Raw genomic sequence first — 15828 nt, forward strand, 5'->3', positions numbered from 1 at the left:
AATCTGTGGGTTAATCATATAGGATTTTTACATCCTTATAAGGTTGGTAAAAATCTTACAAATTTGCCATCCTCCAAGATCCCTTAGGTGATAACTTGAGCGCCATCCATTTTATAGATTTTTCTGAGACGAGCACCTTGAAAATAATGAGTGATATCAGAGCTTTGAAAAAGATACCGTTCGATACGTGGCACCCTTCCTATTGGCTGGAGAGGCACACGAACCACACTGCAAAGTCTGCAGATATACTCCACTCCTCCTCAATAACTAGGTACCTAGCTACCTACTTGCAGCTGTTCGATATTGAACTTTGTAAAATAAATAAACAGAACAAAATTGATTTAAAATTCTTGTAATTTATTTAGTTTTCACTGAAAACAAGAGCAGGTATACATTTTATACATCATGTTGAAAAAAATAATATAAATTTCACAAATTTTTGAAAAAATGATTAGGTACAGGAATTTGCATTAAATAATTATATTTATTAAGTATGTGAAGAGTGATATTCCAAAACTCGCTTTGTCCATTTTCACAACTTTTCAGGAAAGAGGAAAAACAGTTTCCCTTTAAACTGGTAAATTGACTTTTCAGGCGAGTTTAGCACTTTATTTGGGTGGATTCATGATGTAGGAGTGTAGGTATACACTTCATCCACTAAATACTGCTGAAAAAAATTTCAATAAAAATGAACAAAGCGCGTTTTGGAACATTATTTTTTTTTTTAATTTTTAGTGAATTGGCTATTTAGGTGAGTGCAACACCTCATTTTGGTAGGTTGATGATGTAGGAATGTGAGTTAATACTTCATCTACCAGGTACTGCTGAAAACTCAACTTTGATAAAAATGGACAAAGCGAGTTTTGGAATATCACTCTTCATGTATACCTATATTATCTAAACAATCATGTACATTCACTGAATCCACAATGACGGATTCTTCTTTATCATAATTATTATTCCGCCCATGTACCTTAACGTTAACAAGTAAGTACCTAAGTATTTAAATTATTATTGTATTATTCTTGTTTGGAAATTAATTAGTCAAACAAATCAATCAAATCATGAGGGATATTGATTAATAAAACAGAAATTTCTTTGTTTTGGGCTTATCCCAGCATTGAAAAAACAAGAAAAAAATTCTAAAGAGGGATTATTTCAAACTTTGAATAATAATTATTGCACTACTTTCAATAATTCTGATTACAACCTTGACAACACAGCAGTTACAGGTTACTATACCTAGAATACCTACCAGTATTTTGTCTTTTGGTTTTCCTGGTAATGTTTACTGTAAGACGTATTCAATATTTTAGTATGAAAAAATCATCATTTATAATAATACCTACATACCTAATGAAGAAAAGGTAATCGAAGGTCTAGACAAGGTCAAAAGAACTGTGGGAAACATCCACGGCATACTCCTGAATACAAAGATGTTTTCCTTCGCAGAAAAAACGTAGACCTTGTAGTCAAAAATAAAGCTAATTTAAAAGCGAAAATTGTAAGCATCGAACTTAATAATTTAATTTTTACGTATCAAGGGCGGGAGATTTTGTCTCTAATTAAAAATAACCTCACAATTCAAGCAGACAACTTGAATGTAGCAGTCTTGAATTTGAAAAACTTCATTTTTCAACAGCACTTTTGATGTGGGTTTTGAAAAAGTAGTTATATAGGAAAAAATAACTACCTATACTCTATCACGGTTAAAAACAACAATAGACATTTGGCTCGGTTTCCAGGCGATCACCCCGAGTATGTGTTTTTTTTTTAGGTACACCCCCCCCCACCAATTGTGTTGAAAATAAGGTCGTTCGTTTGTGTTTGTTTGTGCTTCAAGTCCGTTCGTTTGTGCTTTAGTGATTCAAACCACCTAATTTTAATGTATGGTGCTTATAAATTGTAATAATTATACAGTTACACACCCACAAATACATATATAAGAAATGAAAAATAGTAAAATTATCAGATTTTTATTACTGTATTTTCAAACTTTATTCATTTTATAGTCCCATCTTTATAAACATTATCACCTACACATAGGTATCATATTGGGTCAAGCCTAAGAGGCAGACTATCAAGTACATTAGAAGTCACTGAGAAACATATTATGTATCATCAAATTAGATATTTCAGGCATAACGCCATTGTGTGGAGAAGTCACAAAAGTATTAAGCAAGATCTTGTAAGAGATATATTGGATACTTTCAAAAATAAGAAACTAGTATTAGTGGATTGTCCACCGTTTACAGATTTGAATGTACTGGATACAAACAAGACTGCAACTGAAATGATTGATGAAAAGTTTTACATAACCATGATGGTAAGCCCATTTGACAATTGAACTGTATGTATATGTTGACCATGTTCTCTTCTCATCATTGCATAGCTAGTTCAAAGCCACAATTTGTAATTGGAAAACAATGCAGATTACAGAAGAAATAGAGCATGTATGCTTTAAAATTCTCTCCAAATCAATTACATCATATTGCTAAAAATTAGCCAGAATTATATTTGTTCTAAATATGTCTCATATTGATCCAAAACACTTTGGAATCAGACACAAGATTCTATAGGAATAAGTAAGCAATTTTCCTTTGCTGTTTTCTGTAAAATTTAATTTATATAGAACAATTTACAAGCCATATTGCCGCATAAGACGATGGCTAAACAATGAATTTTTTGAAACTGCTTCATTAATTTGAAACTAGTTAAGTATAAAAAACAATAACACTCCAAATATACTAAATCTCTAATCACTTAACCAAGTATTTACTGTAATATATCATATTGGGTCAAGCCTAAGAGGCAGACTATCAAGTACATTAGAAGTCACTGAGAAACATATTATATCGCACCTCGGGAGTTATAAGGTCACATCTCAAAAAAATCGATTTTGATGTTTTTGCATTTTTGGGGTTTGCATGACCCCCTGCAACCAAAAATAACACTTTGAGTCGGGTATGCTGCTTAGATCATGTAAAAAATGCAAAGGGCCTAACTCAAAATTTCTACAACATTGCAAGTTGTTTGGAGTTATAAGGTCACATCTCAAAAAACTCCTCTTTCTTAGAGTAAAATTTGCACATACAAAGTGTCAGAAACCAGTTTCCATAGTGTTGAACGTTTTTAAGATGTAAAATAATCACAAGGAGTGTATTTTTTGTAGGTTTGTTCCAAAACAAAAAATTTTTAAAATAGAACATTTTTCAGAAAAATTAATTTGCATATATATTAAAATTTTAGTTTTTTGGGAAGAACTCAAAAACTAAGCACTCTAGAAAAAAACTAACGACATTATGTCGATTGGAAATTTAATTCTCTACAATTTTGTTAACATGAAAATTTTTTTGGACGCTTTTTTTTGCCTCCAGATCACTTTTTATGAAAGGTTATAACTCAAAATGTTTTCCAAACATTGAAATATTTCCTCTTTAAGATTTTATTTTTCAAAATATTCTTATGCTAAATGAAGGTAGGATACCCAATCTTCAAAATGACATGCTATTCATTCCTCACAATTGATTATAAGTTGATGAAAATAATGAATCAAGTTTTGAAAAAAAAGAAAACCACTCTCCTGTAAAATTTCACTTTTTTGAGATGTGACCTTATAACTCCCGAGGTGCGATATATCATCAAATTAGATATTTTAGGCATAATGCCATTGTGTGGAGAAGTCACAAAGTATTAAGCAAGATCTTGTAAGAGATAAAATATTGGATACTTTCAAAAATAAGAAACTAGTATTAGTGGATTGTCCACCCTTTACAGATTTGAATGTACTGGATACAAACAAGACTGCAACTGAAATGATTGATGAAAAGTTTTACATAACCATGATGGTAAGCCCATTTGACAATTGAACTGTATGTATGTGACCCGCTCTGACAAAACCGACCATTTCGACAAAATTTCAAAAAATGTTTTTTTCTCAAAAATCTGATCTTTCAACCCTTAAAACTCATTTTAAACATCATTATTTTGGACACTTTTTTTGTCGAAACGGTCGGTTTTGTCAGAGCGGGTCACATATGTTGACCATGTTCTCTTCTCATCATTGCATAGCCAGTTCAAAGCCACAATTTATAATTGGAAAACAATGCAGATTACAGAAGAAATAGAGCATGTATGCTTTAAAATTCTCTCCAAATCAATTACATCATATTGCTAAAAATTAGCCAGAATTATATTTCTAAATATGTCTCATATTGACCCAAAACACTTCGGAATCAGACACAAGATTCTATAAGGTGCACCGGGGGAAGTTGGAATTCGGGGTAAGTTAGAAAACTTGCTCTAGCACCTAGAGGTTTATATCTGGCGAAGTGCCACTAAAAGTGACTTGAGGGTACTACCCCTACTTCATCACGGCATAAAAATTTTCGCGATTCAGTTTCATTTTAGATGTCTTTGGTTCAATTGAATTTTGTTGTTGTTTTGAACTTATTTTGAATTTGGTCTAAAATACAGACTTTCTATTTCTTAGTTTTTCGCATATAGCGGACGAACCGTGCGTCCTAGTGAAAATCTGATGAGAGTGATCTCAAAGAGAATTAAATTCTCTACAATTTTGTTTATGTGCAATTTTTCTAGGACGCTCGGTTTGTGATCTACGCCTCTGCAAAGTATAGCGTGTTCTGACTTCCCCCAATTGGGGTAAGTCAGGACAGTTTATATTTTATTCCACTGAGCGAAAGCTACTGTGTCAATCACGCTCAAATTTTTACCATAGGTTAAGAACCCTTATGGGAACCTACATAATAAATTTGATCCATATTTGTGTCATTTTAAGGTAAAAGGTCCCACTTTGACATTTTCAGATTTCTCGCAAAATCGATTCAAAGTTGAAAAATGTCAAAGTGGGACCTTTTTATTTTTTGACGTATTCGGATACTAGACGATCTCCTCTAACAGCTGGTATGATTTTTAGTTCGCGCTCCTAACGAGAACCCCGCGAACTAGCGCGTTGAAGTTAACTACTCAGGCCTATCCTTTCATTTATCGGAATTTGAAATTATTTTTTGCTTTAATCTTCTGTCAGGGGGGAGGGAAAAGTTGAAAAATGATTACATGTTTACAATTTTTTGAAAAAAATCAGAAAAAAATTGAAAATAAAAATTTTTTAAACAAGAAAATGATGAAAAATTGCAATTTGAAATCATTTTTTGCTGTGATCTTCTGAGGGGGGAAGGGGAGTTGAAAAATGATTACATTTTTACAATTTTTTGAAAAAATCAGAAAAAAATGAAAAAATTTTTTTTTCAAAAAATCATGAAATTTTCTACAGTTTTTTCACGAAAGCAAAGAGATATTCTGCAGATGACTTCGCGTACATATTACCATTAGATTCGGCATAAAATTTCCTTCAAAATGAGCTATCAGAGACCTTTTTTAGCGTTCGTTTGACGATTTTAAATGAAAAAAACACTTAAAAATTTTTAAACTCGTTTTTCTCAAAACTAAGTTTTTTGTAGTGATGAGTGTTTAGGTGGTGTAAGTTGGGTAAAAATCAACGAAATGTCGTCGGGTTTGCTCCATTCGATCAGGAATAGTCCAAAATACAACTTGGCGGTCTTAACTCAATTTTGTCAAAGTGGGACCTTTCACCTTAAAATGACACATTTGTTCATTAGAAGGGGAGTAACAGCTGGTCAAAGTTGAAATTGTGAAAAATCATTCTGACTTGCCCCAGTGCACCTTATAGGAATAAGTAAGCAATTTTCCTTTGCTGTTTTTTGTTAAATTTAATTTATATAGAACAATTTACAAGCCATATTGCCTCATAAGACGATGGCTAAACAATGAATTTTTTGAAACTGCTTCATTAATTTGAAACTAGTTAAGTATAAAAAACAATAACACTCCAAGTATACTAAATCTCTAATCACTTAACCAAGTATTTACTGTAATACATCATATTGGGTCAAGCCTAAGAGGCAGACTATCAAGTACATTAGAAGTCACTGAGAAACATATTATGTATCATCAAATTAGATATTTTAGGCATAACGCCATTGTGTGGAGAAGTCACGAAAGTATTAAGCAAGATCTTGTAAGAGATATATTGGATACTTTCAAAAATAAGAAACCAGATGTACTGGATACAAACAAGACTGCAACTGAAATGATTGATGAAAAGTTCTACATAACTATGATGGTAAGCCCAATTGACAATTCAACCATACATGTTGACCAATGACCATGCACCCTTCTCACTGTTGCATAGCCAGTTACAATTGGAAAATAAGGCAGATCAAAGAAGAAATACTCTTTCATCAAAGATCAACATGTTTTTTAAATCGTCATCTACTTAATAAATTGAATCTACTTAATAAATTGAAGTGGTGCTTATATGAATGATGCAAGTAATCTTTTTGTTTTTATCACCATCACCATGAATAATATGAATGATGTAAGTAATCTTTTTGTTTTTATCATTCAGGGCCATATCACAGAACGTTACTTATACTTACTTTCGGACTTACATGGCTGCTTAAGCAAATTTTTGTATTGTAGATGGATTTTTTCCAAAACCTCCATGAAAAATTCAATCAGTAGAAAATTCACGCGGTATTTAAGGCAAAAAAAAAAATAAATCGAGAAGGTACCAGATGGGTTAAGCTCAGCTTGAGCAAAATGTTTACGATTACAATACGTTTTGTAGTTACTTTATCAAATTCCTGTACATATTTCAAACTACCCTCACATTGAAAGAGATGGACAAGCTTTTTCTTTTAAAGCTTGTCCATCTTCTGAAATAGGTACCTAATCTAATTGAATTGTAACTTTTTCAAACAAAATTTATGCCGAATTTTGCTCACATTTTGTTATGCCTGGAAAAACGTAGGTACCTATTACAGCAGATGAAAACGTTTTCAAATTCTCAAAGACGCATTGTCTGGGAAGGGGGTGGGGGATCAACCAAAAATCTGCAGATTAACATGAGAAAAAAATACCAATCTTGCCGAATAAAAAGCCAAGTTTTTGAATGTGAAATCATTTTGTAAAAAAATTAAATAATCAAACAAATTGGACCAGGCAGCGAGGGCAAATGCTTTTGAAAATTTTCATTTTAATGATTGAACGATGTTTTTTTATGAAAAGATGTTTTTGGCTTCAAAATTTCAAAATTTGACTGATTTTTTGAAGAAATTTTAGTTTTAGAAACAAAAGTAAAAAGGCCCAAATGAAGTGAAGGCAAAAGCTCTCAAAATTTAGTATTTCGAGAAGTAAAAAAAAAAAAAACATTTTTTCCATGTGAGGAGTTCATTATTCAATTTAAACATTTTTAAAAATTTGAATAAATAATAGATTTTCAGAAAGTTTGATTTTGAAAAAAAAAAACAGGCTGGACCCAAACATATGCTTCAAGTTCCAAAAAAATCGGCAAATAAATTCCTTTATTGAGACTAAAAATTCATAAAATTTATCGACTTTGTCGAGTTTGGCGAAACTTTTCCAAGATAATTATACAACTTCTTTTTTTTTTTGGGGGGGGGGGTGATCTACTTAACCAATAACCCTATAGTTCCGTGTATGTGGGCCGAACATATACACTACCTCCCCAAATTTGCAAGCCACCAATTAATCACGATCCCATTATAAAGGCCTGTGGATTCGATTCTCCAAATCCACTGGCCATCCCAAGGATCAGTTTGTTTGTTTTCTTAGGAGGTCCCATTATAATTTTTCATTTTTCAATATGCTCATAAAAGATGGATAGTATTAGTAAAAATAAGTCAACTTTAAATATTGTAACTGTGATTAGTGGTGTCGATTAAAAATCGATTTAATCAAAAATTAATAAAATCAGTCCCAAATAATCGATTTTTTGCCAATTTTTCGATCCGCCGATGTTTTCGATTCCGATTTTATTTTTACAAGAATCGATTATTTTGATTTTTTTCAAAAAATACGAGAAAATCAGTCGAAAATGATATAAAAAAACTGAAAAAAGACAAGAACTCTGCAAAAAATTGAAAAATTGAAGAAATTTACACCGGAAATTGCAGTTTTTTCACTAATGTAAATTCACTGTTGAAAAGTCCAGAAATTTCAAAACAACATTCAAGAAATCATCAAAGAAATACGAAAAAAATCGATTATGCAGAATCGATTATTTTTTGGCCGATTTTTTCAAAAAATTGAAAATCGATTTTCAAAATCGATGTTTTTTTTGAATAATTGACACCACTAACTGTGATATCCGAATGGTAATGTAAATGTTTACTGTTCAATATTTTAATATGAAAAAATATCATTTATAAAATATAGGTACCCTATCATAGTTAAAATCAACAATAACATAATAGAGATTCAAACCACCTAATTTGATAAATTGTAATTTGTACACACCCACAGGCTATGTAGTGTACATATAAAAATGAAAAATGATAAAAAACTTTATAATTATGAATTAAATAAGTGTGTATTTTGAGGAGCATTATTCAAACAAAAAAAAGATCAATGCAAAGTTCAATGTAATCATTATGGTAAGCCCATTTTGATAATTCAACTATAGAAGTTGACCATGGTCTGTTACCATTGCATAGACCATTCAATGCCACTATGTGTAATTGTAAAACAATGCAGATTACAGAACAAATAAAGCATGCATGCTTTGAAATTCTCTCCAAATCAATTGCATCATATTGCTAAAAATTAGCCAGAATTATTTCTAAATACCTATGTCTCATATTAATCAGAAATTCTTTGAAATCAGATCATTTTTGCAGATGGATTCCCTGCAAAATTCTTTTTTGAAGTTTGACAATGGGATAGAATTCACAAGTTCTAGCCTAGGTGTTTCACACTACAATTTCTCAGAAATAATTTGTGAAACGTCTACTAACACCAAAGTTTTTATACTTCTGGTGGAGAAACATTTGTTCATCTGGATAGAAGGTTGTATGAATTAGGATGGATTTTCCTATCAGTTTTCAAATGAGTCCTATTCTTGTAGGAGGAAACATACTTGTTAGTATGTATTTGTTTTCAATCAACCAAGAATTGAGACAAGTTACCCCCACGAAATCAGATTAACAAATGAAAATGTTGGTATTGTAACAAAAAATGACTGATGAAAAGTTCAATGTAATCATTATGGTAAGCCCATTTTAACAATTCAATCATAGATGTTGACCATGTCCATGAATCAAGATTCTATAGGGATAAGTAAGTAATCTTCCTTTGCTGTTTTTTGTTAAATTTAATGTACTTATGAGCAATTTTCCTTTGCTTTTTTTTGTTAAATTTAATTTATATATGTAGAACCAAGTAGTAAAGATGTTTGGAATGCTACCAAACAAATTCTGAATCTGCAAACACCTACACATAACCTCCCAAATTGTCTATAACAACCACACCGCCACCTCCAACAGTAATAAATGCAAACTATTTGAATTGGGAAGGATTTTCCTATCAGTTTTCAAATGAGTCCTATTCTTGTAGGAGGAAACATAATTGTTAGTATGTCTATGTATTTGTTTTTAATCAACCAAGAATTGAGACAAGTTACCTTAACCCACTTCTAGAGAAAGTTGAGGAAATTAGATTAAAAAATGAAAATGTTGCTATTGTGACAAAATCAGAAGTATTATTTCTGAATGGTGAGTTGGGTAGACAAACAATCACAACAGAACCAGCACAAATAAATTTCTGAATGGTGAGTTGTGTAGACAAACAATCACAACAGAACCAGCACAAATAAGAACAGAAACTGAGCCACTAATAGCCTACAATTCTGATTTTGTAAAAAACAAAAATCCACATTCAGATAATGAAGAAGACTCTGAAGGAAACATGGATAAGAGGGTTAAAGTTCCACCAGTAAGTAATTTTCCTTTGCTGGTTTTTGTTTTAAGACATTTTTCTGTTTTTGTTATACCTATTTAATTTATATAGAACAATTTACAAGTCATAATTTGCCACATAAAAGGATGGCTAAACAATGAATTTTATGAACCTGCTTCATTAATAATTTGAAACTAGTTATGAAAAACTACCCAAAAATTGGAGATTGAAAAAACCTCAAAATACAAGTCAATTACACCATGTAAACCAGCTAAGATTCTCTTCATGATCTCATGAAACTCGCCTGGCCCTGTTTTGACTCCAAATCCCAATCAATTGACACAGTAAGTACATCTATGTGTAGAAATCATAAAAATTTCAGCGCTCTCTTCATCGACTTCACAATGTAAGTATCCTTTGAAACAATCCAATTGACAATATACCCGAGCACCTTTTAGTTGAGGCAATACTTCTCTGATTTTTGGAATTGGAAAATGATTATCGACAAGCTGTTCATTTATAGCCACTTAATAGTCACCACACAATCAAATTTTATCATTTTCTTTCTTGATTGGTACCACTGGCAAACCCCAATCGCTGGTATCGACCTATGTTATGACACCATCTCGTTCTAATTCATCAAGTTTACGATCATATGCAGCACGTAATGCATATGGAACTTTGCGTGGACAAATGTATCTGGGCCTTGCATTTCTGCATAATCAAAGTTTAACCTTGACACCAGGAATTTTACCAACACATAGTTAAAACCCCTTTCAAAGTTTCGATTTGATGTATTTGTTTTCAATCAACCAAGAATTCATGTATGAATCAAGATTTTATAGGAATAAGTAAGTAATTTTCCTTTGCTGTTTTTTGTTGTAAGACACTTTTATTTTTTTTGTAAAATTTAATCTATTTAGAGAACAATTTACAAGCCATATTTGCTGCATAAAAGGATGGCTAAACAATGGATTTTTTAAAACTGCTTCATTAATTTGAAACTAGTTATCAAAAACTACTCAAAAGTTGGAGATTGAAAAAACCTCAAAATACAAGTTGTTCTGTTGTTGGGTGTGAAGGAAAATTGAAGAGTAATGATGGATAAAATTTTCTGTTTGTAACAACTAGTAACAATTTCTATAGCACTAGTAAGTGGGTTATAGTTCAACCCTAAAAAAACAAATTCATATTGATGAGCCCTACCTAAGTAGTATTGATAATTCAAGGTAGGTATTGTTATTCTTTCTAGTTATGTTGACCATAGGTATAATTGTGTCATTCCGTAGGTGAAGGGCCCATTTGGTCGCTTCTATTTATTGAGATAATTGTGTTTTTAGTGAAAAAGTTGAGAGAATTGATAATCAAGGTTTTGATGGATTTCGATGTAGACCATATCCGACTATCGCGTGTTAAAGTATCAACGCAGCAGGTGCACCCCAAGCGGAGAAAAATGGAACTACAGTTTTTCTACAAAGGGCCCATTTGGTCGATTTTGCTTTTTTTGCGGTAAATTCGCTTCCAAAAAATTACCCTCCGAATTATACTGCACCTAGTCGCCAGTGGCAACATGTATACCACTCAAAAACACAATTTTGTTAACTGGCATGGTAGCCACGTGGCATGTGTGATGGATTAGGGAATGAAATGGGCCCTTTACCTGCGGAATGACACAATTATGAATCAAGATTCTATAGGAATAAGTACTCGTAAGTAATATTCCTTTGCCGTTTTTAGTTTGTAAGACAGTTTCATTTTTTTTGTTGAATTTAATTTATATAATAGGTATTATTTCATATTTTGAATAATAATTATTGCACTAATATATTTTTAATCATTTTAATTACAACCCAGACAACACAGCAGTTACCTAAATATCACATTCAGCAGGTATGGCTATGAGTTCCGGGCAAAGAACAACTGTGTCTGTTTTATTCAACAATCTAGATAAATACATACATAGAATCAAGTGTTCATCCATTCTAGACAATTTAGAAAATCAAATCCACTCTGTAGGAATTTTCATTTATGGTTTTTTGTTTTAAGATATTTTTAATTTAATTTAATTTAATTTCTATAGAATGGTGTACTAAATAGCCTTATTTCACACGCATCTGGGGTTGGTTGGGCTACAAATTGTTCCCATTAATCACTGTGCAGCTTACTGTTTTTAAAAATTCAGTGATAAAATTTTGGATTATGAAACTGTTGAGTGAGAATGGTAATGCTGTAAAATTGATCTATTTGAAAATGTACACGTGAGCCAAATAGTAGAATTAAAGATTTAAAGTTAACAGCTCAGTGAACACCCGAATGTTGAGCTCAGTAATCTCAGTTTATTGTTCAATTTTTTGCAAGAACAAGGTTACCTAACTATGTATTCCTAAATTTTAATATAAATAATATAAATAATGCTCCTCTTGAAGCACTAAACAAGGCAAGACGTTTTTAATCTTTCGTTAAATTTGATTTCTGTAAAATGATTATTCAAACTAAAGAAAACAAGGATAACTGAGAAAATGGAACAGAATTATATCAGGATTCCAAAATTGTTGACAACTTGGAATTGAAATATTTATATATCAACTTTTTGTATAGTGTAGTATATTGAATTATTCAATAATTTTTCATTTTAATGATTATTGATTACCCTTAAGTAGGTATTCAATCAGATCTGGGCCCGATACAAGAAAATATACTAGGAATCAATAACTCGTCATCTCTAAATAAACATGTTTTTCTAAAAAATAAATAAATAATGACTCGTTTTTTTCTCATTTTTTTTTTTTTTTTTTTTATAGAGCTAACTGCACTCTATGAGACAGCTGCAGGAGCCGTTGTATTAATCTTGCATAAGAAAGATAAATGAAGAAACTTATCGCAGGCTTTAAAATTATTTACCCACAAGGTTTGTCAAAGGATTAGGTACATTTGTTTCAAAAATCAAGCCAATTTCGTTTTTTTTCTTACAATTTGTGCATCCAAAAATTTCAGCATGATGATTTAAAAGTACAAGCTCGATTTGAAAATAAGATCGAAAACACGAGGCGTTTGAACGAAGTTACAACAACCTCGGGATAAAAACTATACAGCATATTGTCACTCATACAAAATATTTAGAAAATTTATCTATATTATTTCACCATCTGCGGCTGATATTTCGGCTGCCTTTGCCTCCAACATTCATATTCGTATGTACCATCTTTAGCGTCATGCCAGATCGGAACCGGAAACGGTATTAAGATACATTCGCGGCAGCTGCTAACATCTGAGAGCGGACATCATGTTGACCTAAAACAGGAAACATTAGCGATAAGTTAAATGTCACACATACCTACACGTAAATATTACACCACTTCCTTTAGCAAATATTTAGAATAAAAAAGTGCTTACTTTTGGCAAATTTTGGAGGACAATGTTCCAAAAACAGGATGAATAAATCTATAGCTCGATCCAACTGTTTTCCTCCACATCTATTGAGAAATTTCGTTAAATACGTATTTCAAATATCAAATCACATTGGGTCCTTTCGAATAAAGAGATTCCCTCATAGTAAGCCTGAAAAAATACTGAGGTTAGAATAACCAATGAATACGAATTAAACGCATGATCGAACCAAAATTTGGTATTCTTACTCTAAAATGCTTCTTCAAAATATTTTCTTCTCTTCGAGGAACAGGTCGTAATTAATAGGTAACTGAGGAGTAGCGGTGTGGAAGAACGAGTTTTATATTGTGGCATTGCCTGTAGCGTATTACATTTTACCTGTACCTACCTATTAAAAAAAATCAAGAGAATTCTTTAAAACACGTATTTCAAAATTCGTAGGTAGGTACATATAATCAGCTTAAAATAAAATTGATCATCAACGTTTTCCGTAAAAATAAGAACATCACTGAAGAAAAAAGATTAAAAATTTTTTAAAAATACATCGTATGTACACATACGTCATCATGTCGACACGTACTCGCTATTTAAATACCACACAAATTTACTTACGAGTATGTATCACGCCCTTTATGCCTCGCAAATTTACCAATGTAGGTACCTCGCCATTTGATTTTTCGGATCGTCTCTTTTGTGATCGATATAACGGTAATAATAACGCATCCATAGCTTCACCACGTACTGATTACGAAAAGTCGAAGAATATCTTCTTCATAAGGAAGATCTTCTTCGTCGAAAACTATACGGCCACCATTTTTCATAACCACTTTTATAAAATAAACTGACTTAACGAACATTACAGTCGAACACCAAACTCTACACTGTCTACAGTCCACACCATCGCGACGTCAGGCGGAAATGGCGCGATAATGTTAAGTATTACGTTGATCGTTATTAAGAATTGTCTATATTTAGAACAAGATGACACCCCGCCCTTCGGACAGTGTTCCGTCGTGAAAATGCAACACGTGTGCATAGTGGAAAATAACTTGCGAGTAGGTACCTAATGATAAAAAATGAAACCAAAATTATATTTATTAAAAATTGATAAAACGGGCAGCAAACTACTAATTTTGATATAATTTTCCTTGTACATATTTTGAAGGTTGGCATGTATCCTTGTCGAATTTCATTACAGCCAATGAACTTCACACGTAGTCTGAAATTGCAGTGTAGAGGCCAAAATTCGAAAAATCCTCAGAGTAGAAAAATCTCAAAAGTTGATTATGAATATGTAGGTGTTTTCTACATTGAATTCCACTTCCCCTTCTGTGATTTCAAACACTTTTCCAGTATTTTTCTTGCATACAGGAATAATTGAATTGAGGTACATACCTCGAAATAGCTTTTAAAAAACTGCCGATCTTGAAATTCTGCAAAACATGCAAATTTTAATTCCAAAAATTTATGGGTTTATGTCAAAATATGGACATTTTTGAGTATAAAAATTGTGGATTCCATTTTTTCAAAAATATTTTGGTTTCTACCCTGCTCATCTTAAAAACTGTGGTTTTTTTGTGTTATTGAGGGGTTGAAGTGCTTATTTAAAAAAATCCATTCTAGACCAGCTAAAAGTATCACATGCCTGGGGTACTATGGAACGTAGATACGTACATAAGGAAAAATATCCACAAAAAAAAATTCTGGCCCAACTTTCCTCATTTGAAAAAATTTGCTACGCAAAATTGCATAACTGCTATTTTTTCGGTATTTTTAATGTGAGAACTATTGAATGAAATGAAGATAGAGCGAGAGCGATAGTAGGAAAATACCACGTGTCCTCGGTACGATTCATGAGAAAAAATTTGCCCCCACTATCCCCCTTTGATAAAATTTTTACATTCGTAAACATTTGATACAAATTACTTGACATTTTGTCAGTCTTTTACAAACTTTGAAAACAATCACAAATTTCTGATACTTCTTGAGCCGAATAAAACATAATTATTATACATTGATATGAAACTTTTCTTGAAGGGGAGACTTACTCCTATTTTTACTAACGTAGGCAACTATTCATACACACAAGTGAAATAAATTGCATTTCCTTACAAATCCGGTAGAAGTCAGATTTGAATCAGATTTTTACCAAAATCGGTAGGCAAAGTTTTTGTTGTGAATTTTTTTTTTCAGACGAACTTGATCATACAAATTCTTCATCACAATCTATAAATCTCACAAGGAAACCGCTTGAAGTGTCACACTACGATTTGAACGAGACCGCGATTTTTGGAAACAGCATAGCCTAAAACCCTCAAAACCAAATTTCCAGCTGCCCAAGTTCATTTTTCGATTTTTTGGCGAATTTTTGAAAATTCAAAATTGACTGTTTTTGGCGATTTATGCTTTTTTTTTTAAAAAGTACGTACTTGATCAGTAAAAATGGTCAAAAAAAAGTCCCAAAACTAATATTAATTACCCAAATCCAAATTTTACCATTTCCAGCCATTCTGGATTCTCCAGCGCGATTTTTCAATTTCTCCAGAATTTTGAATTTGCTCCAGAACGCGTGAATATGGAGTTGGGCAGCTAAAAATCAAACGAGTTTATCCACATTTGAGCCGATTTTGAGAGTGACACCTC

General features: G+C 32.0%; 1 long non-coding RNA gene across 1 annotated transcript; it reads right to left on the reverse strand.

Moving 5' to 3' along the window:
- Positions 1-336: 336 nt before the first annotated feature.
- Positions 337-14108, reverse strand: LOC135849062 (uncharacterized). The gene is made up of 4 exons (XR_010559486.1): positions 13798-14108; positions 13434-13573; positions 13192-13356; positions 337-13089 (listed from the first exon to the last, which is right to left on the reverse strand). It is a non-coding gene; the product is annotated as an uncharacterized LOC135849062 (long non-coding RNA).
- Between the last annotated feature and the right edge of the window lie 1720 nt (positions 14109-15828).

The sequence above is a fragment of the Planococcus citri genome, chromosome 5, assembly GCF_950023065.1.
Source record: "Planococcus citri chromosome 5, ihPlaCitr1.1, whole genome shotgun sequence".
Lineage (NCBI taxonomy): Eukaryota > Metazoa > Arthropoda > Insecta > Hemiptera > Pseudococcidae > Planococcus > Planococcus citri.